The sequence below is a fragment of the Ambystoma mexicanum genome, chromosome 10 (genome assembly GCF_040938575.1).
Source record: "Ambystoma mexicanum isolate Mex_15411 chromosome 10, UKY_AmexF1_1, whole genome shotgun sequence".
NCBI classification, from domain to species: domain Eukaryota; kingdom Metazoa; phylum Chordata; class Amphibia; order Caudata; family Ambystomatidae; genus Ambystoma; species Ambystoma mexicanum.
Window position 1 is genome coordinate 1,205,773,213 of NC_090932.1, and position 23,257 is coordinate 1,205,796,469.

The window sequence follows — 23,257 nt, forward strand, 5'->3', positions numbered from 1 at the left end:
GGATGGGGGGGGCGAGGGCTGCTTACTGTAAGCAGCCCCCACCTCCCCCCCGCATTCAAAGACATCCCTGGTGTCTAGTGTGCATTGCTGCCCGCGCATCGAGCTCCCTGCGCCTGATCCGCGGGCAGCAATGCTGTCACACAGGGTGTCCTTGGAAAGGGGAGAATCTCCCCTTTCCAAGGACACCATTTCCGGGAAAAATCCCTGGTGGCTAGGGCCCCCAAACCCCCTCCTGCCTTCCCATCACGTTTTTTTTCTCGTTTTCTTTTTTTGCCCCCTTCCCTGGGGCAAATGATCAGCCATCTGCCCCCAGGGTTGTACATATATGTGCCCCCATGCTTTGGGGGCTGGGAGGGTGCAAGGGCTGCTTACTGTAAGCATCCCCCACCCCCCGCATTCAAAGACATCCCTGGTGTCTAGTATGCATTGCTGCCCACGCATCGAGCGCCCTGCGCCCAATCCACGGGCTGCAATGCTGTCACACAGGGTGTCCTTGGAAAGGGGAGAATCTCCCCTTTGTGTATTGTTTTTTTTAATTTGTTTTGGTTTATTAAAATAAAAACCTTTACAATTCTTTTACATTCAAAATACAAAGTTACATTAAAGGTTTGGTTAAAAGAAAGAAAACACAAATAAAAAAAAAGAAACAGTCCAACATTTCCATTCATGTATAAACATATGTACACATTACAGAACGTGAAGACTTGTTCATTTAGAACGTCCTTAAGGACGTGCCACCATACTGGGCTATAACATAGCAGGTAAGACTTCTGATTCAATCACAATAGGTGTTGAACAAATGCGTATAATAGATTCGTAGTGATAGAGTCAAAATGCCAATACATAGAATTCAAAGGGCAATAACAGTTTGCACTGATCACCCTTAACTGATTTTTTGCAAACTGAGAGAAGCAACAAAGGCAGCCGGCGCGAGGTGAGTGAAGCCCATCCGGGCACGCCGTCTATTTCTCGGGAGCCAACTGGGCCCCCAGGCCCTCCGAGCGTCCCTCTCCCACCCCGCACCCTCTTCCTGATTCCCGCTCCCCTCCCGCCTCCCAACCCGCCCATCCCCGCTCTGATTGGGCCGTGAGCCCAGGTTGAAAGGGTCTAGCGACCCTCCTCGCACCGGCCCCTGCATTCACTGCAGGCAGCCGGCGCGAGGTGAGGAAGCCCATCCGGGCACGCCGCCTATTTTCGGGAGCCAACTGGGCCCCCAGGCCCTCCGAGCGTCCCTCTCCCACCCCGCACCCTCTTCCTGATTCCCGCTCCCCTCCCGCCCACCCAACCCGCCCATCCCCGCTCTGATTGGGCCGTGAGCCCAGGTTGAAAGGGTCTAGTGACCCTCCTCGCACCGGCCCCTGCATTCACTGCAGGCAGCCGGCGCGAGGTGAGGAAGCCCATCCGGGCACGCCGCCTATTTCTCGGGAGCCAACTGGGCCCCCAGGCCCTCCGAGCGTCCCTCTCCCACCCCGCACCCTCTTCCTGATTCCCGCTCCCCTCCCGCCTCCCAACCCGCCCATCCCCGCTCTGATTGGGCCGTGAGCCCAGGTTGAAAGGGTCTAGCGACCCTCCTCGCACCGGCCCCTGCATTCACTGCAGGCAGCCGGCGCGAGGTGAGGAAGCCCATCCGGGCCCGCCGCCTATTTTTCGGGAGCCAACTGGGCCCCCAGGCCCTCCGAGCGTCCCTCTCCCTCCGCGCACCCTCTTCCTGATTCCCGCTCCCCTCCCGCCTCCCAACCCGCCCATCCCCGCTCTGATTGGGCCGTGAGCCCAGGTTGAAAGGGTCTAGCGACCCTCCTCGCACCGGCCCCTGCATTCACTGCAGGCAGCCGGCACGAGGTGAGGAAGCCCATCCGGGCACGCCGCCTATTTTTCAGGAGCCAACTGGGCCCCCAGGCCCTCCGAGCGTCCCTCTCCCACCCCGCACCCTCTTCCTGATTCCCGCTCCCCTCCCGTCCACCCAACCCGCCCATCCCCGCTCTGATTGGGCCGTGAGCCCAGGTTGAAAGGGTCTAGCGACCCTCCTCGCAACGTCCCCTGCATTCACTGCAGGCAGCCGGCGCGAGGTGAGTGAAGCCCATCCGGGCACGCCGCCTATTTCTCGGGAGCCAACTGGGCCCCCAGGCCCTCCGAGCGTCCCTCTCCCACCCCGCACCCTCTTCCTGATTCCCGCTCCCCTCCCGCCTCCCAACCCGCCCATCCCCGCTCTGATTGGGCCGTGAGCCCAGGTTGAAAGGGTCTAGCGACCCTCCTCGCACCGGCCCCTGCATTCACTGGAGGCAGCCGGCGCGAGGTGAGGAAGCCCATCCGGGCACGCCGCCTTTTTTTCGGGAGCCAACTGGGCCCCCAGGCCCTCCGAGCGTCCCTCTCCCACCCCGCACCCTCTTCCTGATTCCCGCATGCCTTGCCCGCCCACCCAACCCGCCCATCCCCGCTCTGATTGGGCCGTGAGCCCAGGTTGAAAGGGTCTAGCGACCCTCCTCGCACCGGCCCCTGCATTCACTGCAGGCAGCCGGCGCGAGGTGAGTGAAGCCCATCCGGGCACGCCGCCTATTTCTCGGGAGCCAACTGCGCCCCCAGGCCCTCCGAGCGTCCCTCTCCCACCCCGCACCCTCTTCCTGATTCCTGCTCCCCTCCCGCCTCCCAACCCGCCCATCCCCGCTCTGATTGGGCCGTGAGCCCAGGTTGAAAGGGTCTAGCAACCCTCCTCGCACCGGCCCCTGCATTCACTGCAGGCAGCCGGCGCGAGGTGAGGAAGCCCATCCGGGCACGCCGCCTATTTTTCGGGAGCCAACTGGGCCGCCAGGCCCTGCGAGCCTCCCTCTCCCACCCCGCACCCTCTTCCTGATTCCCGCTCCCCTCCCGCCCACCCAACCCGCCCATCCCCGCTCTGATTGGGCCGTGAGCCCAGGTTGAAAGGGTCTAGCGACCCTCCTCGCACCGGCCCCTGCATTCACTGCAGGCAGCCGGCGCGAGGTGAGTGAAGCCCATCCGGGCACGCCGCCTATTTCTCGGGAGCCAACTGGTCCCCCAGGCCCTCCGAGCGTCCCTCTCCCACCCCGCACCCTCTTCCTGATTCCGGCTCCCCTCCCGCCTCCCAACCCGCCCATCCCCGCTCTGATTGGGCCGTGAGCCCAGGTTGAAAGGGTCTAGCGACCCTCCTCGCACCGGCCCCTGCATTCACTGCAGGCAGCCGGCGCGAGGTGAGGAAGCCCATCCGGGCACGCCGCCTATTTTTCGGGAGCCAACTGGGCCCCCAGGCCCTCCGAGCGTCCCTCTCCCACCCCGCACCCTCTTCCTGATTCCGGCTCCCCTCCCGCCCACCCAACCCGCCCATCCCCGCTCTGATTGGGCCGTGAGCCCAGGTTGAAAGGGTCTAGCGACCCTCCTCGCACCGGCCACTGCATTCACTGCAGGCAGCCGGCGCGAGGTGAGTGAAGCCCATCCGGGCACGCCGCCTATTTCTCGGGAGCCAACTGGGCCCCCAGGCCCTCCGAGCGTCCCTCTCCCACCCCGCACCCTCTTCTTGATTCCCGCTCCCCTCCCGCCTCCCAACCCGCCCATCCCCGCTCTGATTGGGCCGTGAGCCCAGGTTGAAAGGGTCTAGCGACCCTCCTCGCACCGGCCCCTGCATTCACTGCAGGCAGCCGGCGCAAGGTGAGGAAGCCCATCCAGGCACGCCGCCTATTTTTCGGGAGCCAACTGGGCCCCCAGGCCCTCCGAGCGTCCCTCTCCCACCCCGCACCCTCTTCCTGATTCCGGCTCCCCTCCCGCCCACCCAACCCGCCCATCCCCACTCTGATTGGGCCGTGAGCCCAGGTTAAAAGGGTCTAGCGACCCTCCTCGCACCGGCCCCTGCATTCACTGCAGGCAGCCGGCGCGAGGTGAGTGAAGCCCATCTGGGCACGCCGCCTATTTCTCGGGAGCCAACTGGGCCCCCAGGCCCTCCGAGCATCCCTCTCCCACCCCGCACCCTCTTCCTGATTCCCGCTCCCCTCCCGCCTCCCAACCCGCCCATCCCCGCTCTGATTGGGCCGTGAGCCCAGGTTGAAAGGGTCTAGCAACCCTCCTCGCACCGGCCCCTGCATTCACTGCAGGCAGCCGGCGCGAGGTGAGGAAGCCCATCCAGGCACGCCGCCTATTTGTCAGGAGCCAACTGGGCCCCCATGCCCTCCGAGCGTCCCTCTCCCACCCCGCACCCTCTTCCTGATTCCCGCTCCCCTCCCGCCTCCCAACACGCCCATCCCCGCTCTGATTGGGCCGTGAGCCCTTCATCACTTGTCCTCCCAGGGCAGCCCTCTGCCCGGCAGCCCCAGCGGGGCCGCCTGGGTCTAGCGACCCGTTCAATGCACCCACTCCTCTTTCACTTCTGAGGAGCAGGTGAGTGTTCCCCCCCATAAGCGACCCCATTTGAGTGATTTTGGGGTTGATTTGCTCCCCCGGGCCCCGCGTTGCCCCGTGCTTTCCCGGCCTCCCCTTCCTGGTTTCTCCCTCGCTCGCCCCACGCCCATCAAGGTCCCGCTCCCGCCTCCCGACCCGCCCATCCCCTACCTTCATCACTGGTCCTCCCAGGGCAGCCCTCTGCCCGGCAGCCCCAGCGGCTAAGGGCCCCGAGGCCAAGGGCGGCTCCAACAGAGGCGGCTCCAGAAAGTGTCTGCAGGTGTCCGCAGGGGACGCCAAGGAAGCCAGCAACCAACAGACACCAACAAAAACCGTGAGTGTGGCATGGGTGGGGAGTAGAGCAATCACTCTACTCCAGAAAGTTCCTGCCACTCTAACTTACCTATCAATGACCTAGACTGCTACAGACCTGCACCATGCATTATTAGAGAGATGTGACCACCAGCCCAAACCTATTAATGGCGGGACATCAAACACTGCCTGCAGTATAATGCTAACCATACCACGAGTGAACCACAAAGACTAGCCTGCGCCAAATCTAAACAGAAATATGATTGTTAGCATGGATTCTCAAGTTTTATGAATCCTAGCATGTCCACACTTAGATAGAATTGTGATTGTTAGCATGTCCACATTTGGATAGAATTGTGAATGTTAGCATGCCCACTCTCAGATGGAATTGTGAATATTGGCATGTCCACACCTAGATAGAATTGTGAATGTTAGCATGTCCACATTTGGATAGAATTGTGAATGTTAGCATGCCCACTCTCAGATGGAATTGTGAATACTGGCATGTCCACTCCTAGATAGAATTGTGAATGTTGGCATGTCCACTCTTGGATGGAGTTGTGAATGTTAGTGTGTCCACATTTGGATAGAATTGTGAAAGTTAGCATGTCCACACTTGGATAGAATTGTGAATGTTAGCATGTCCACACTTAGACAGAATTGTGAATGTAGGCATGTCCACTCTTAGATGGAGTTGTGAATGTTAGCATGTCCACATTTGGATAGAATTGTGAATGTTAGCATGTCCACACTTGGATAGAATTGTGAATGTTAGCATGTCCACACTTGGATAGAATTGTGAATGTTAGCATGTCCACACTTGGATAGAATTGTGAATGTTAGCATATCCACACTTAGATGGAGTTGTGAATATCGGCCTGCGTCGCATCTAGATGGAATTGTAAATGTTAACATGTGAAAGATGCATTAAGAAAGCGTGCCCTATAGCCTCTCCATGAATTTAGAAATGTGCCCAATAGCCTGTCTGGCAAACTGAATTTAGAAGTGTACCCAAGATCCGCTGTGACAGTTGCATTTAGAAGTGTGCCCAATAGACACTCTGGAAAGTTGCATCTAGAAGTGTGCCCAATAACCTCGCTGTGAATTTAGTAGGGTTCCCAATAGACACTCTATGAAAGTTGCATTTAGAAATATGTCCATTATCCCCTCAGTGAAATTTAGAAGTGTACCCATAGCCTCCCTGAGAGTTGCATTTAGAAGTGTGCCCAATAGACTCTCTAGTAAATTGAATTTAGAAGTGTTCCCAACACCCTCTCTGGAAAAGCCTCTCTGAAAAATTGACTTAATAGTGCGCCCAGTAGCCTCTCCGTAGAAAATGGAATTTAGAAATGCGCCCAATAGCATCGCTGTGAAGGTTGCATTTTAGAAGTGTAACCAATACCCTCTGTGAAAGTTGATTATAGAAGTGTATCCAATAGACGCTCTGTAAAGTTGAATTTAGAAGTGTTCCCAATTGCATCTGTGAAAGTTGACTATAGAAATGTATCCTATAGACACTCTGGAAAGTTGCATTTAGAAGTGTGCCCAATAGTCTCTCTAGTAAATTGAATTTAGAAGTGTTCCCAACACCCTCTCTGGAAAAGCCTCTCTGAAAATTGACTTAATAGTGCGCCCAGAATCCACTACGTAGAAAATGGAATTTAGAATTGCGCCCAATAGCATCGCTGTGAAGGTTGCATTTAGAAGTGTAACCAATACCCTCTGTGAAAGTTGATTATAGAAGTGTATCCAATAGACGCTCTGTAAAGTTGAATTTAGAAGTGTTCCCAATAGTCGCTCTGTGAAGTTGAATTTAGAAGTGTTCCCAATAGTCGCTCTGTGAAGTTGAATTTAGAAGTGTTCCCAATAGCATCTGTGAAAGTTGACTATAGAATTGTATCCTATAGACACTCTGGAAAGTTTCATTTATAAGTGTGCCCAATAGCCTCTAGTAAACTGAATCTAGAAGTGTGCCCAATAGCCTCTCTGTGGAAAACTGTATTTAGAAGTGTGCCCAGTACCCTCTCTGGGAAAGTTGCAATTAGAAGTGTGCTCAGTGAAAGAGCATATAACCGATCATACCACACCACCATGCTTACTCTCTCCTTACATCACCACTCAACTAGAACACAGAGATACTATGACACCATTCGGTATAACTGTTCTCATACCAACATTCCGCCGCTTACTCCACATCATTCTATGTAATCACTGCTGGTTCCACACCCCCAGCCAGGCGTTTTCCTCAGGCCTAACGCAGCCACATCCGTTCCGGATAAATCCTGCCAGAACGAACACATTCTCCTGATCTCTCAACCACCACACCTACCGCTAAGAAGCAGCTATTACATGAGTACCGCACGAGCTGCACACATACCCGGTGCTCACACGCACCTTTTGACTCTCCCTACTCTCTCTACTGATCTGAACTTCGGTTCCCAAGGGCGTCCAACCTACAAGCGCCTTCAGACCATACCAATGGTATATAAGGCGCTATATAAGTGCAAAATAACATAACATAACATAACATATAAGGACTTCCACATCACCAAAAAAAGTAATACATTTAGATTGATTACTTTCACTTTTCCGATATTTTTCATGCTACTGAGAAGTTACACAATTTAGACAGTTAACGGTACCGCCAATTTAGATTCTATAATTCCAAGCAGATTTATTAGGTTGAAGATACATTTTTGGCTATACCCTTCCATGCAGTGTTTCCATAAGAACTCCATTGCAATGTCTGAGTTAGAATAATAATGCTCAAAAATGTGAATGCGCAATTCCTCAAAATATGGACAAACAATCACAAGATGTTTCAACGTTTCCGGTACTTCAATGTTTTCACAGAAGCGACACATTACTGATTCAGTACTTTTTGGATAAACAGCCCAGTTTTGTGTTCGATCACGCGTTAGGAATTGATTGAGTTGGAATTGCATGTAAGTTTTCTTCTCTTTAGCGGAGGGAAACTGAATCAGATATTTTTGTCTGCATTCCCATTTACCCTGAACACGATTGTATTCCTCAGATGATGGGTGACATTATGCATGATGCCATTACATCCAGCATGCTGCACCAATAAAATCTTTGGTATTTTTTTTTTTTGGCTCGGCAGCCCCATACTCATAGATACCGGAGTTTCATTGATAGAAGATAGGATTTTGGTAATTTTTATAGTAATACAGTTTAACGATCTGATATGCGACTCGCCCACGATTTTATTCAGTTCTGTGTAAAGCGTATTTTTGGGCAGATTCAGCATTTTGATATAGTTGGTGATACCTCGCCAATTATGTTTTACCGACAGAGGTAGCAAGTTTAACTCATGGCAAATCATTACATTAGGAATCGAGAGTGCCATACCCAATGCAGTTTTCCAAAGTTTTCCCTGAAGTGTGTTTAGAAAGTAATCGAGATCATAACAGCAGATGTCTAAAGAGTAGAGAATGATAGGTTCTACTGTTTGAAGATAAAATTGAATTAGGGGAAGAAGGGAAAATGTACAGTATTTATTAAAATTCATTTTCATTTGAGAAGATAGGATTTTGGCTTTTTGATTGAGGAAATTCTTCCACATTTTTAGTGAATATAAATCAGTAAGAGGATAACCCAAATACCGTTTCGTGGGTGTGTATTATACTGTAGTGCCATTTAGAGTCCAAGAAAAGCAGTGAGGCTTGAGTTTCCCATCAGAGAAAATCAAGATGTAAGTTTTGGCACGGTTAGGAGAGAGATTGTGATTGGAAGCGAAGTCTGCTAATAGGTCTAGTTTTCTTTGCAGGCCAAAAGGGGCTCTATCAAAGAATAGCAGATCATCGCAAATCCCATCCAATCTAGCTTAAGAGAGCCAAGCTTGGCAGGAAAACACTCTCCAATCTGCCAATGATCATCCATTCCCAAGAGATATAAATTAAACAACACTGCTGCCATATTACAACCCGGTTTTACACCCATTTCGGTGGGGATTGGGTCAGTAAGCGCCCTCCTTATTTAAGCAAATACGGTAGTTGGTATTTTTGTGCAGCAGAGTGATCAATGCAACCAGTTGGGGGGAATCCCCATAGCTAGCATTTTTTCCACAAAATCTCACGTATAACGCTGTCAAAAGCAGTGGTCAAATCCAAGCTGGCCATGTAAACCGAGCCAGAGAAGGACGCATGGGCCTGTATGTGACATAAAATCGTGGCATTTAGAGGGCAGCCTATGTGTTTCCTAAAGCCTATTTGATATAGTGACAGAAGATTATGATCATTGATGTACATTTGTAATTGCTGTAGCAGAAGAAGAGAGAACATTTTCGACAAAGCGTCAGTGAGCGCAATCGGACGCTAGTTGGACGGAGAGTCTGGAGGACCCTTCTTATAGTTGGGTATGACAAGAGCAGATGACCAGGAGGGGGGAATATTGCCAGTGAGCAGAATGGAGTCAAATTTGATTTTAAGAATGTGAGCCCAAAATAAAAGGTTTGACTTGTAAACACAAGGGGGTAAACCATCGGGGCCTAGAGCCTTAGAATTTTTAAGTTTGCGTATGGCTTCAATAATATCCCTAATCGACCACCTGGCTTGTGTGTCTAGGAGCAACTGGGGCTCTCCCCCTTTTAACACACAAAAGTGCTCAGGCATATGATATTTGGCCTTGAAGTAAGAAACCCAATTTTCTGCAGTAATCACCGATTCTATTGCATTGACAGGATCAGAGGTAATAATACGCAGAGTACTCCAGATTTGCCTAGAGTCATGTTTCAGCAGGTGGTAAATAACTTTTTGGTTGTCTTCGTAGTGCAGTTTACCCTTCAACCATTTTAACTTGTTTCTATAGCATTGTCTAACTGTTTTTATCTGTTCTTTACGGGTGTCAGAAGGTATACTTGCTTTGATAAGATTGCTAACCTCTGAGTTTTTCTGCGCTTTCAAACATGCAACTTGGAGATTAAATGTGTGAGCATGGGTAACTAAAACTTGCTCCTTCTTTTTACGTTGATCTTTTAATTTTTGCAAATGACATTTTATTCTAGAAGAGTTTTTATTATCCATGTGTAATAGGTAAGAACCTCCTAGAACAATGTGTAGGGTGATGTCAGGGTCCCATTCGAGGTGCTGGATGAAGGTGGTGCACACTCTAGAATTCCATCTCACTGATAGGGAATAACGATCAGGTTCTATCAAGGTAAGAAATAGCTCAACAGCAAAACAAGCAATAGGAATATTCAGGGTCAGTGAAACAATCATGTGATCTCCTAGAGTCGGATCGATTATCATCAGAGCATCAACATTCGAATATAACCTGGACGACACAAAAAAATAGTCGATTAGGGAATTACAACCTGCTCTCGCCCAGGTATAGTTATAAGGTTCCAAATGGTAGAGAGGCGTCGCATGTCCCAATCGAGAAAGAATCTACTCCACATTTGCCCATATTTCTTCGAGGATGTTGAATGATTGTTCCACATAGCACTAGTGTAAGCACTTTTTTCGTAACAGTAACAATTCAAATCGCCTCCAGCGATTATTCTAGCTGAAGGATATGAAATCAGACCCTTTTCTATCACATCATTCAATTCTTCTAATATGGCCTTGATTGGAATAATTAGTTTATTCCAATAAATGCAGATCAGTAGGAGAATAATGGAGGGATCCTCATCGTCTTTTAATACAATAGCTAGTATAGATTCGGAACTGCTGATCTTTTCTGTGGAACACTTGTATGCGGTATTATCTAAGATCGCAAGGCCACCCGAAGGTCTTCCCCAAAGACCCCGGCTTGCGACCTGGATAAATGCAAAGTAGCCCTCTATGTTAAAGTTGGTTTGATTCATAGATTCTTGCATAAAAATGATGTCGGGTCTTTGAAGATAATATAGGCTATACCATTTTTTGAAATTATTTAAGCCGCACGGGTTCCACGAGATGATATGGAGTTTAGACAAGCTAAGAATCTCTAATCCAATTTGATTGATTTGGGGGTTGATCGATAGTAGGATCCCTCTATTACATCTCCTTTAATGCTGACACAAATGCCATAAACTGTTTCATGGTGTTAGCATCAAAATTAGATGGATCGCCTTGTGTAGAACAGGAGGGCGTACTTTCAACAGGGGGAGGCATAGTTTCCAAAAAGCTCTCTGCTTCATCGAGCGAGGGAAAAATGCTGGTGGTTAGGCCAATAGATGCTAAATCTTCTCTATGTTCCCGTAGCAACTTCAGAATAAAAGGAGACATGCATTTACAAATCATTCTGTTATTATTCACGGCTGCCAGTTTCACCCAATCAATATCATTTGAGCGTATAATAAGCAGCGTGGGGATGTCTTGAATGGCAATCATCATAAAAGTATGATTCAGGCGAGCCTTTCCATAGCATGCTGGCTCGCTTTCCCGCCCCATTATTGTGGCAGATTTTATGTCAATAGAATTATCACTTACTGAGGTGCCTTTCAGCCCCGTTACTTAGGCGGATTTTATATCAGTAGAGTTAGCATTTGTTAATGTGCTTTGTGGCATCAAGTTCGGAGAGTTTGATATTGGTATCGTCTGCTCCGAATCTTGTGCCCCTTCATGAGAAGTGTTATCATCCAATACAGCATGTGTTGCTGATACTTTAGAGTCGGGCAAGTGTGACCTGTGACCGTTAGTCATGAGTATTTGAGCCTTTCCTGTCTTCTTTGGACAGTTGGCTTGTTTGATAGCCCTTTGCCCGTTATCTATGCCAAGAATCCCTTTTTCAGTCTTTTTTGTATTCAACATGGGATAAAGTTGGAGAGTACAGATTGTTTTTGGTTTGGAAATTCAATTTGGGGATGTGATTCCAAGTTTGAGGTTGCAATACCTTCATCCAAGCAGACTGCCCCTTTCTTAGCTTTCATATGAAGCTTCTTTGTGTCCTTATACAATGGACCTGCTTTGTAATCATCCATCACTTTGGTTTCCAAAGCTTTTTTCTTATCATGAAGATTTTTTTTTATTGGTAGGGCCATCTGATTGGATTCCAGAAGATTCAACAATGCTTTGGATTCTTCATTCAATTGATTTAAATCAATAATGGTATCACCCCCAGATAAATTGCAAATATCTCTCATATGTGTGTTGTGCTTGTCTATTTTGTCGCATGCTTGATTTATTTGTTTTTTTTCTACTTTTCCTTTCATGCTTTTGTTGAAAATGTTATGCTTTTCAGCACGATCCAAAGCTCTTCTTTGTTTTTTGGTTTGGGTAATTAAAGGAAGCTTGTCGTCCTGTTGTTCGACTGTTGTCTTTCCTCCTGTATCCTGCGATACAAAGCCCTCTCTGCTTAGATTGATAAGGTCAGTAAGCTCCGAGGGACTATCCAGTCGGGCATCATCTTTATCCTCCAAGGGCATATTGCCCTCAATAACAGCTGGGGTAGAAAGGGAGCCAAGTGTAGATGCCATCTCTGTTACTAGGAGAGTCAATGCTGCGATATTTAATACATTTATGTCCTCTAAGTTTACTGGTGGTAAAATGGTGTCCTTCTCTGTGGCAGGTTTGGGTGAAAGACCCTCAGTCACTGCCTCAGCGAAAGACTTGGTTTGTGTGGCAATATGGTGAGTATTTGGCGTCACGTCTTTCGTGTGGATCAGGGCCGAAAACATATTACATGAGAACAGCATGCCCTCCATTTTGCTAAGCTTGCTTATGAGGTTAGACATTTGCATCTGTAGGATTTTTATTTCCTCATGTGTTTGCTCGTGACCCTTATCTAATAGGTTTAGGATCCGAGTCAAAACGGGGCAGGTTTCAAGGCATTGTTGTTGTTCATCTGCACCTTTTTGCTGCTCTTCAGGGCCATGATTCGGCCGTGGCACATTTCCATGGTTTGGGGACTCATTGAAATCGAAGTGTCAGACACCAAAACATTCAGGACTATGTGAGAGTTGGGTACCTTGAATCAGTGATTTTTCTGAAATGGGAGAGCTGTTGGGCCCACCCGCGCTCGACATTCTGGGTGGAAGATTGCCCCCTAACATTTGTGCCTCTTTTTGAGTGCTGAAGTGAGGAGGCACAGAGTAAGAATAAGAAGGGGGATTGTTAAATAAAAAAACATTTTTGATCCCATATTTGCTTTTGTTAACTGGAGTGGAGGGTTTGTGTGATAGTCTAATACACTTCCCCAATTCCAACTCTATAGCAGGTGCTAGCATAGAGAAGTCAGCAGTGTGAGTGCCAAACTTCTCAATTCCCATTTGTTTCCTGATCGCATCTCTATATAGACTGATTTCTAGGTTTGAGTCCTCATTAACCCAACCTCTCGGGGAGATTTTGTTGGCTTCTTTGATGGAAAGTGACTGCATCGCTTTTTTAAACTCTGTCGTTTTTTTGTCCAAGTTGGAGTTGGTGGACACCCAAGCAGTATTCTGAATCAATTTCTTCTGTAAAGACTTTTCCTTAAAAGGCTCAATTGCTATTTCTGCATGTACCTCTAGTTTAGCTGCAATGAAATCACATTTTTCACTTACGGCAGACAAGGCCGAGGGTGTTAAGAGAAATATTCCTTTAGGTAAGTGAGGGGTGAGTGTACCGTTTTCTTCTGCGCACTCAGTGGAGGCCGGTACAATTGTGCCTTTCATTGCTAGATCTTTTTCTGTCAACAGGTCCCCCTCATTTCCTGTCACTAGCGGACCATTCACATTTTCTAAAGAAACTAAGTTTACAAGCGACTGGTCAGTAAGAACGTTACTTTCATTTTCCTCTTCCAGAATGGGTGGGATAGAAGGAATGTCTAAGTGTGAAATAACCTCAGTTTGTTCCGCCTCGGCTTTTTTAATATTATGCATGTTTGATTTTTTACCCCTATGCAACCGTTCTGCCATGATTAGTGGAGTTGTCTGGGCACACGGAGTGCTCACCCTATAACAGTGGGGTTGCGGTCATGCTAAGACCAACAATCCGTATATGCAAAAGGGGTGAGCCCAAAAAAAACCAAACGGTAACAAGCAACACCAAATTACCAGCGCCCCAGCCGCCTCACCGCCTAACAGCCCAACAGTCCACTTGAGATGCACTTCGGATGCGCGCGCACCAGTGCAATTATAGGAAGTGGATGTGTTGTAAGGGGGGCGGGAGCAGGGGAGGCGGGCTTGCAGGCGGGCCGAAAGCAGGGAGACTGCAAAGGAAGCAGAAGCACAGGGACATTGGAAAGGCTGGGGGGGAGAGGGCTGCTTACTTGAAGCAGCCCCCCTCCCCCCAAGTCACAAACGGATCCATGGTGGTCCAGTGGGTTGCTGGTCACGGATCGAGCGCTCTGCGCTGATCCGTGACGAGCAATGCCTCATATATGTGGTGTCCTTGGAAAGGGGAGAACCTCCCCTTTCCAAGGACACCACTTTTTCCTCTATCCCTGGTGGCCTAGTGGGCCCCAGGGCCCCAAACCCCCTCCCACCTCCCCCCTTCCCTCGAATTTTTGATTTTTTTTTTCATTTTCACCCCTGGGGTAAGTGATCATCTGCCCCCAGGGGTCTCCGACGCTTTGGCCCCATGCTTTGGAGCCACGGGGTAAAGGGGGGCACTTACCTAGTAAGCAGCCCCCCTCACCCCCCTTACAAATGGATCTGTATTGATCCGGTGACATTGCTGCCCACGGATCGCACGCCCTGCGCCCGATCCGCGGGCAGCAATGCCACACAATGGGTATAGTAGGAAAGGGGCGAATCTCCCCTTTCCAACGATACTCAACTCGATCTCCGGCTTGAAATACAGCCGGAGATCGACGCGGAGAAAGAAGGGCACACACCTTCTTTCTTCACCGCAGCAGCTGAAAATGGCTGCTGCAGTGAATTCACTTTCAGTTTCATGCTGACGTGCTTTACACACGCTGACGTGAAACTGAAGGTAATCCAGCCCCCTGGCAGTGAGGAGGGACCTCCCCCTCACATAGCTTGGGGGTTGGATTACAGTTTTGAGCTATCCCTGACCCTGCAGCCTACCCATCAACTGGGAAATATCCTGGACTTTGTTTGTGCCCCCAGGTTGTCCACTATTTTCACTTCCCTGAGTTCATTGGTATGGTCTGACCATTTTCTGGTACCCTTTTCCATCCTTCAGCTACATCTCTTTCTATCTGCGGCTAAACCCGCTATTTTTCAAAGCAGCTAGCATAGGGTTGCAAACCTTGAGCTAGTTGCCTCCCTTTGATCACAGTGTGATCAGGCTGCCCCTTGCTCCTTGAAGACATTGGACGCTTCCTTTGATGCACTTTCTGATCTGCTGGCCCCCGTTAGGCTTGCAAACAAAAAAAACATCCCTCTGAGCCCTGGTTCTCTGATGAACTCAGGGCTTGTAAACTCTTGTGTAGGATAGCGGAGAGGAAGTGCTGAGCAAATTGTCTTGCTGAGGACAAAGCCGCATTCCGCTGCACCTTAATACTTTATCAGAGAGCAATTATATCCGCAAAAAAATACTTCTTTAATTAGAAGGTGGAAAATGCTGTAAATCAGCCTAAGGCTTTGTTTGAATTGGTAAAATCTCTTTCTTTTCCTACAAAAGCTGGACCTCAAGCGATGATTTCTCAGGATCTCTGTGATTCGCTTTCCTCCTTCCTCTACACTAAGATTGAGACTATTTATGACAATATCAGCAGCACAGCTGGTCAGTGTGTGGCTGTGTCTAGTCCTCTTTCGTTACCTGTACCAAACTCTGTTTGGGCTGTCTTCCCTACCTTTTCTGATCAGGACATTCTTGGGGTTTTTGGCCTGGGAGGGGCACAGAGTTAGTCCTAAACTCTGTGCTGGACGACCTGGCCCGCTTGGTGGATCAGGGTGGAGTCGGAGCAGTATTATTGTTGGACCTATCCTCTGCGTTTGACACGGTCGATCATCCCACCTTGATCTCCCGGCTACCCGCAGCTGGTTTGTCTAACCAGGTTTTGGGGTGGTTCTCTGCCTTCCTGGACGATTGCTCCCAGTGGTTTCTCTTCCTCCTTCTTGTCCTAAATCGGTGCTGTTGTCATGTGGATTCCCACAGGGTTCTGCGCTGTCACCAACTCTGTTTAATATTTACATTAGGCCACTTCTTTGCCTTATTTTATCCCATGGGTTCAGGTATTACTCCTATGCCGATTTATTTATTTATTTGTTTATTTATTTATTTGAATTTATAAAGCGCCCAATGCTGATGACACGCAGATCTTGGTCTGGTTGGATCTTACTTGATCAGATACTGCAGCACGGCTTTGGAGTTGCCTTGAGGACCTGGGCTCCTGGATGGAGGGGAATTGGCTGAAATTGAATGGTGACAAAACTAAGGTTCTGGTTGGTGGAAACAACCAGAACCTCAGTTTCTATTTGGACAACTGAGTCCTCTTTCTTTTTGGACAACTGAGTTTTGGCCAATTTCTCTTGGTCGGTTTCCTTTGCCATCTTGTTCGGTAAAAAATCTGGGGATAAGAACTACCTTGTTCCTCTCTATGGATGAGTAGGTAGCAGCGGTTTGTAAGGTTGGGCACTTTAAATTGAAAATCTTGTGAAATGCCCTTCCTTTCATCCTAGCTAAATTTTAAGCACCACTGGTCGCAGTTCTACTCCTGCACACAGTTGACTACTGTAATTCACTTTACCTTGGCCAACTAAGCTATCTTATAAATTGTCTTCAAATGCTTCAAAATGCTGCTGCCAGGTCTGTCCTTCATCCCCCGTTTGTAGCGGATATGTCTCCTCTGCTTCGACAGCTTCACTGGCTGCCTATTGAGAATCAGATTCCTTTCAAATCTGTGTGGATTGTCCATCATGCCTTCTACGGATCGGGGGCGGAATATCTTCAAGCTAAGTTTCCTCAGCATGTCCCCTCTCGTCCCCTCCGATCTAAGTCTGCCTTACTGGTTCCAGTACCACCGGTCAGACTATCCTGTATGGCTGGTCGAGCTTTCTCAGTGGTGGCTGCTAAGGCCTGGAATGCTCTGCCTCATTCCTTGCGAGCTATCTCCAATTACCTAATTTTTCGCTGTTCTCTTAAAACCTTATTTTTCTAGGGTGTGAATAAAAGTTTGGGTCTTTTTTGCTGGTGTAGAACCAAGATGCCTTTGGGTGAACATGCGCTATATAAATTTAAATAACATAACATAACATAGCATAACATTGAGGACTGCACATCTGGTTCAACATCAGAGCGTCTTGAGTCCAAAGAATCAGAATTGACTGCAGCACGGCTCAGGTGGTCTGTAGCACCAGTGGATTCTCATGGCCTGTCACACCACATCCTCCACGGGTGGTCTGAAGTGCCACAAATTCTTCTTCCTCCTCTTCCTCCTCCTCTGCATCTGGTGCCTCCTCACCTGCACATGGATGGAAAAGACATGTGGAGTCATGTGCAACCTGTCTACAGTGAACATGTGTATCACATTGCAGTAATGCAACAAAATGCAGGGCATGTCACCATAAGGAAACCTACCATATGACCCCAATGAGAATGTTCTGGTAACAAAGGACATACAATCCTTATATACAGATGTCCCTCAGGAATAAGCCATTGATAATATCAGGCAAGCATTGCTACATGGAGCTACCCAACAAAGAGTTCCAGCATAATTCATTGCATACCTTAGGAGCATTGCACTGACAAATAACTTTTTCTAATATGAAAACCAATATTATCTTCAGATACAAGGGACAGCAATGGGGGCCGCATTTGCCCCAAGCCTAGGCATCCTGTACATGACAGCCTTCGAGGAGAAACATGTGTTGAGTAAAAGAAATCCATTTAAACAATACATCTCTCACAGGCACAGAAATATTGATGATATCATTTTCATCTGGAAGGACCCGAGGGAATTATTGAATGACTACCTTACTTGGCTCAACAAATGTTATCCTACCCTCAAATTAACCATGGAGGAGGACAAGACACAAATACACTTTTTGGATCTGATCATTAAAGATGTAAATGGACAATTGAAATGCTATCTGTTCAAATTCAAAAAAACTACAGACAGGAATACCACACTTCACTACGATAGGTTCCACCCGAGGTCCCTTAAGGATAATTTTTGAGACTCAGGCACAATTGCTCATCCATTCAGGACTATTATGCAACAATTCAACATTCAACAAACCTAGGAAGAAACCTCAGAGAGAGAGAGGTTACCCAATGAAATTGGTATCCCATGCTCTTAAAAGAGCTAAACTTGTACCAAGAGAAACACTACTCAAACCCAAGAATAAGGAGAATCAGGAGGACAGACTCACATGTGTAACGACCTATAACACAAATTCCTTCCAAATTAAGAAGATGATCCGCAAGTATTGGTCTATAGTCAAAACTTGCCTGCCAAACACCTCTTACTATTGTTTGCATTCAAACGATCAAAAATCTAAAAGGCAAATTGGTCTATTCAAAATCTACCAAAACCACTGCGACCTCCTCCACTTGGTATCTGCGGCCATTGAAAAGCCACTTGCCTTGTGGTAGACCACCAAAAACAACTTCCTTTGTGGTCAATGAAAAGGATTGGAAACTAAGATCCCTCTGTAACTGTAAAACATTGCCTATGATGCCTAAAATATGTGGGACACACAACAAGGGCAGTTCATTTAAGAAATTAACATAGATCAAGGATCAGGTGGAAAAAGATATCAGCACCTTTGGTCTCACATTTCTTGGAAAAACAACATAAAGTGAAGGATGTTAGATGGTGGGTCTTGGACATAGGGAAACATTTCTCTAACTCTGTAATGCTCACCTGATTCTCGCAGAGGCGCCGGTCTTGATGTGTAGCACCCGGTTGGCTCTTTGGGCTGGACCTCTGTGCACTGTATGCCTGACGTGTAGAGTAAGATGTCTTAGGTAAGTGAATGCCGAGCTCTCCATCTGCCTCGGGGCAGGGTGCTGTAACCAGTTTCTTCACTGGATAGGTAGCGCAGGCCTCTTGACCTCAGAGGTCTGCTGTCCGTCGTTTACTGCACGAACGGTAAGTTTCGAGTCATTCAAATGTCTTTAAAGTCTTTAGTAATGATGTCTCTTGTTTTGCAGGGCTCCGGCGATGGCGGATGACGGGCTGAAGTGAGTTGAAGATGGAGCCCGTGTGATGAATAGAAGCACCTGGAAGCACGTAAGTAAGCGCTTGTTGCCTGCTTCACTATGCGCTCTAACTGTCTTTTTATTTTGCAGGTACGAGTTCGGAGCGGCTGCAGGGTGCCGGAACACCCACTGGATTAGATGTGGAAAGGAGTAATGGCACGTGAGTATTAAAGTTCGCCAATGTCTTTAAACGCACCTTGTTTTGTCTTTCAGATGCCGGATGCAGCGCCGAAGGCCTCCGGAGCGTACGAAGAGTTGGTAAGCTTTTGTCTTTCAGATGCCGGAATGCAGTATGAAGACCTCCGGAGCGCACGAAGAGTAGGTAAGCCTTTGCCTTTCCGATGCCGGAATGCTAACCTGTTCTTTCTTGTCTTTATAGGTGTTGCTGAAGACTGGATTCAGGATGGTAAGCCTTTGCCTTTCAGATGCCGGAATGCTAACCTGTTCTTTCTTGTCTTTATAGGTGTTGCTGAAGACTGGATTCAGGATGGTAAGCCTTTTTCCTTAGGCCCAGGACTGGATGCAGAAGACACGATGAGCGTCCTGCTGCAGAGGGTGCAGAATAACGCAAAGCAAGATTCATCCACCGGGTGTGGTTTAGATAGCCTCCTGTAGTGCTTAGGTGTCTCCTTCCACAGCCACGCCTAAGTAAGAAAAGAGTTCCTGGTAAGAAAAGAGTTCCTGCCTTCCAGAAGAGTTCCAGTGTTCTGAATCTAGGGAGTGGCTCCAGCCCCACCCAACAGGAAAAGTAGTTCCAAACAGAAGAGGATCAGAGGCTCAACTGGCAGGCAAGTAAGCAGCATGGTCTGCTGAAGGTAAGTCCACCCAAGCATTATGAGCCCGGCGCTTCCAGCGCTGGGACTGGGCATATTTATGAGCCTGGTGCCACTGGCGCCAGGACTGGGTCCAAAAGGTCCCAATTGGGACTGGTTGGCACTCGGAACCTGGGTTATGGATCTGCTTCCAAGGGAGTTGGGAAAACCCTGACCTTTTGGAAGCAGAGATCATGACAGTACCCCCCCTCAAGGCCCCTCCCAAACCGGGCTTCTCCGGGGGTTTTGGCTTGTCAGGAAATGTTCGGTGAAATCTTTTGATTAGGCGAGGAGCGTGGACATATTCAGCAGGTTCCCAGGATCTCTCTTGGGGGCCGTAGCCTTTCCAGTCAATTAGGTAGAATAGTTTAGATTTGGAGATCTTGGAGTCCAGAATGCTTTTGACTTCAAACTCGAGTTCTCCATCCACTAGGATAGGTTTTGGAGATTTGGTTAGTCGGGTTTGAGGTTGCACGGGTTTTAATAGAGAGACGTGGAAGACCGGATGTATCTTCATGTGCGGGGGCAAGTCCAACTTGACCGCTACTGGGTTTACTATGGTAGTGATGGAATAGGGACCAAGGTATCTTGGGTTGAATGTGCGTGGCCCTTTTAGAGATAGATATTTGGTGGATAACCAGACTTGATCCCCTACTTGATAGTGAGGGGCTTCCTTCCGATGTTGATCTGCTCCTTTCTTGTATTGTTCTTTAGCCCTTTGAAGGTGAGAAACAGCTTCCTTAAAGGCTTGGGTGATTGTAGAATGTAGGTAGTCTACTGCTGGTGTTTCAAGATCTTGGAGGGGATCCAACTCCGAGGTTCGAGGGTGACTGCCGTACAAAAGAAAAAACGGGGTTTTCCCAGTTCCCGAATGGACAGAGTTATTGTAGGCTTACTCGGCTATCCAAAGGATATCTTCCAAGTTTTTTCAGTTTGTTGCAGCATGCAGCGTAAATACTGTTCCAGAGTTTGATTGGTCCTCTCGGTTTGTCCGTCGGTCTGAGGGTGGTGACTGGTCGATAGTCTCACATCAATTTGAGCCGACCGACAGCAACTTCGCCAAAAATGAGAAATAAATTGACTACCTCGATCCGAAATTAGAACCGAAGGAAAACCGTGCAGTCGGACGATGTTTTCGAGAAATTCTCGGGCCAGAGCTGCTGCTGTTGGCAAGCCTTTGAGCGGAATGAAATGCGCCATCTTGGAGAATAAGTCCACGATTACTAGAATCGTATTGTATCCGGAGCATGGAGGTAGATCAGTGATGAAGTCCATAGAAAGCGTATGCCAAGGGCGAGGTGGGATGTCAATAGGGCGTAAGAGGCCTGCTGGTCTTTCCTTTTGACTCTTGTTTTGGGCGCATACTCCACAGGACATTATAAAGTCTCTGATATCTTTTTTCCAAGACGGCCACCAGAAGTAGCGCTTGATCTTTTCTGAGGTCTTGGCTATACCGGGATGACCTTCCATTAAAGAGTCGTGATAACAAGAGATTACTTTTTTCTGTAAATCTGTGCTGGGTAGGTATAATCGTTCTTGGAAATACAATAAGTTGTCCTTTACTGCAAAGTCATTTCCCTGCAGATGCCAATTCTGTATGTCTGCTGGAGTTACAAGTTGCCTGGCTTTATCCTTAACTTCCTCTATGGATTCTGTGGCGATTACACCCAGAATTCTTTGTTCGGGAATGATTGGTACAGGTTTAGGGTTGACCAAGTGTTCTTCCACTCCCATCCGAGAAAGGGCATCGGCTTTACCGTTCTTTGTACCAGGTCGATAGGTAATTATGAAGTCAAACTCGGCAAAGAATAATGCCCAACGGAGTTGTCTAGAGGATTGGGCTTTTGCGGTCTTCAAATATTGCAGGTTTCGGTGATCCGTAATCACAGTAACGGTGTGTCGGACCCCAGCAGATAATGCCGCCAAGCCTTAAAGGCAGACTTGATAGCCAGAAGTTCCTTGTCAGTAATCGTGTAATTGATTTCAGGAGGCGAGAATTTGCGGGACCAAAATGCCACAGGATGCAACTGATTGGTTACCGGGTCCTTTTGTGATAGAACTGCCCCCATGGCAAGGCTTGAAGCATCAGTTTCCACGATGTAGGGGAGTTCGGGGCGAGGGTGTTTTAAGATTGGTGCAGAGATAAATTTAGTCTTCAAATCCTGGAAAGCTTGTTCCGCCTCGGTAGACCATTCAAAACGTTTGTTTTTCTTTAACAAGGCAGTGATGGGCTGGACTATTCGAGAGAATTCGGGGATAAACCTGCGGTAAAAGATAGCGAAGCCTAACATGCTTTGCACACCTTTTACGGAGGATGGTGATGGCCATTTGAGAACTGCATCGACCTTCTTTGAATCCATACGCACTCCGCCAGGTGATAATATGAATCCCAAGAATTCAACTTCAGTCACGTTGAAAACACATTTTTCCAACTTAGCGAAAAGTTTGTGTTGACGCAATCTTTCGAGGACCATTTTCACGTGTTTCCGATGTTCAGATTCCGATGAAGAATAAACGAGGATGTCGTCAATGTAAACAACAACACATACATCTATGAGCTCTCTGAGGACATCGTTCATAAAATATTGAAAGGCGGCCGGGGCATTACAAAGTCCGAAGGGCAGGACCTGATATTCAAATAGCCCATACTTGGTGCGGAAGGCCGTCTTCCATTCATCGCCCTCTTTTACTCGTACCAAGTGGTAAGCTCCTCTAAGATCCAGCTTTGTATATATGCATGCTTTTCTGACTTGGTCCAGGAGTTCAGGGATCAAAGGTAACGGATAGCTATTCTTAACGGTGATCTGGTTCAGGGAGCGATAATCGATACAAGTTCTAAGGTCTCCTTCCTTTTTTGGAACGAAGAACAAAGCTGAAGAAGCAGGGGACTTGGAAGGACGAATAAACCCATTTGCCAGGTATTGATCCAGGTATTGTCGAAGGTGAAGGTTCTCAGGCTCGGTGAGGGCATAAATTCTACTACAAGGAGGAGTAGATCCAGGTATCAGGTCTATCTGGCAGTCATAAGACCTATGAGGAGGTAGAGAGTTAGCCTGATCCTTCCGGAAAACATCTTGGTATTCTAGGTATTCGGGAGGTAACTGGGGAGTCTCTGAAGAAATTGCGGCCAGTGCAACACCAGGTGGAGGGTGACAAGTAGAGACACATTCTGGAAACTGGACCGTTCTTGCTCGCCAATCGATCAGAGGATTGTGTTTCTCTAACCAAGGTATTCCTAGAATAATCTGAAACTGAGGGGCCTTGATCACATCGAACACGATCTTCTCATGGTGTCCATCTTGACTTACTAGCGTCACCTCTTGAGTGGTATGCGTTACTGGCCCGGAGGCTATCTCCGTACCATCCACCGTAGTAATGACGTCCTTTACAGCCTTGGGACAAAGAGTTAGATTCATCCTCAAAACCATTTCATGATCCACATAATTGCCGATGGCACCGCTGTCGACGTAAGCTTCAATTGCATGTAATCGATCCGGATTATCAGGGCTAATGAGGACCATAGGTATCACGAAATGCGAGGTCACGGAACTGGTTTTCACGCTCGGCAAGAGGACCTCTATTCTTGTCGGGCGAGGTCGTTTCCCTGCTCAGAGTTTGTAACTTTGGTAACTGCAGCTCCTACTGCCTTCTTGGCAGGTTTCACCGGACAGTCTCGAAGAAAGTGCCCTGAGTTTCCGCAATATAGGCATAATTGCAACT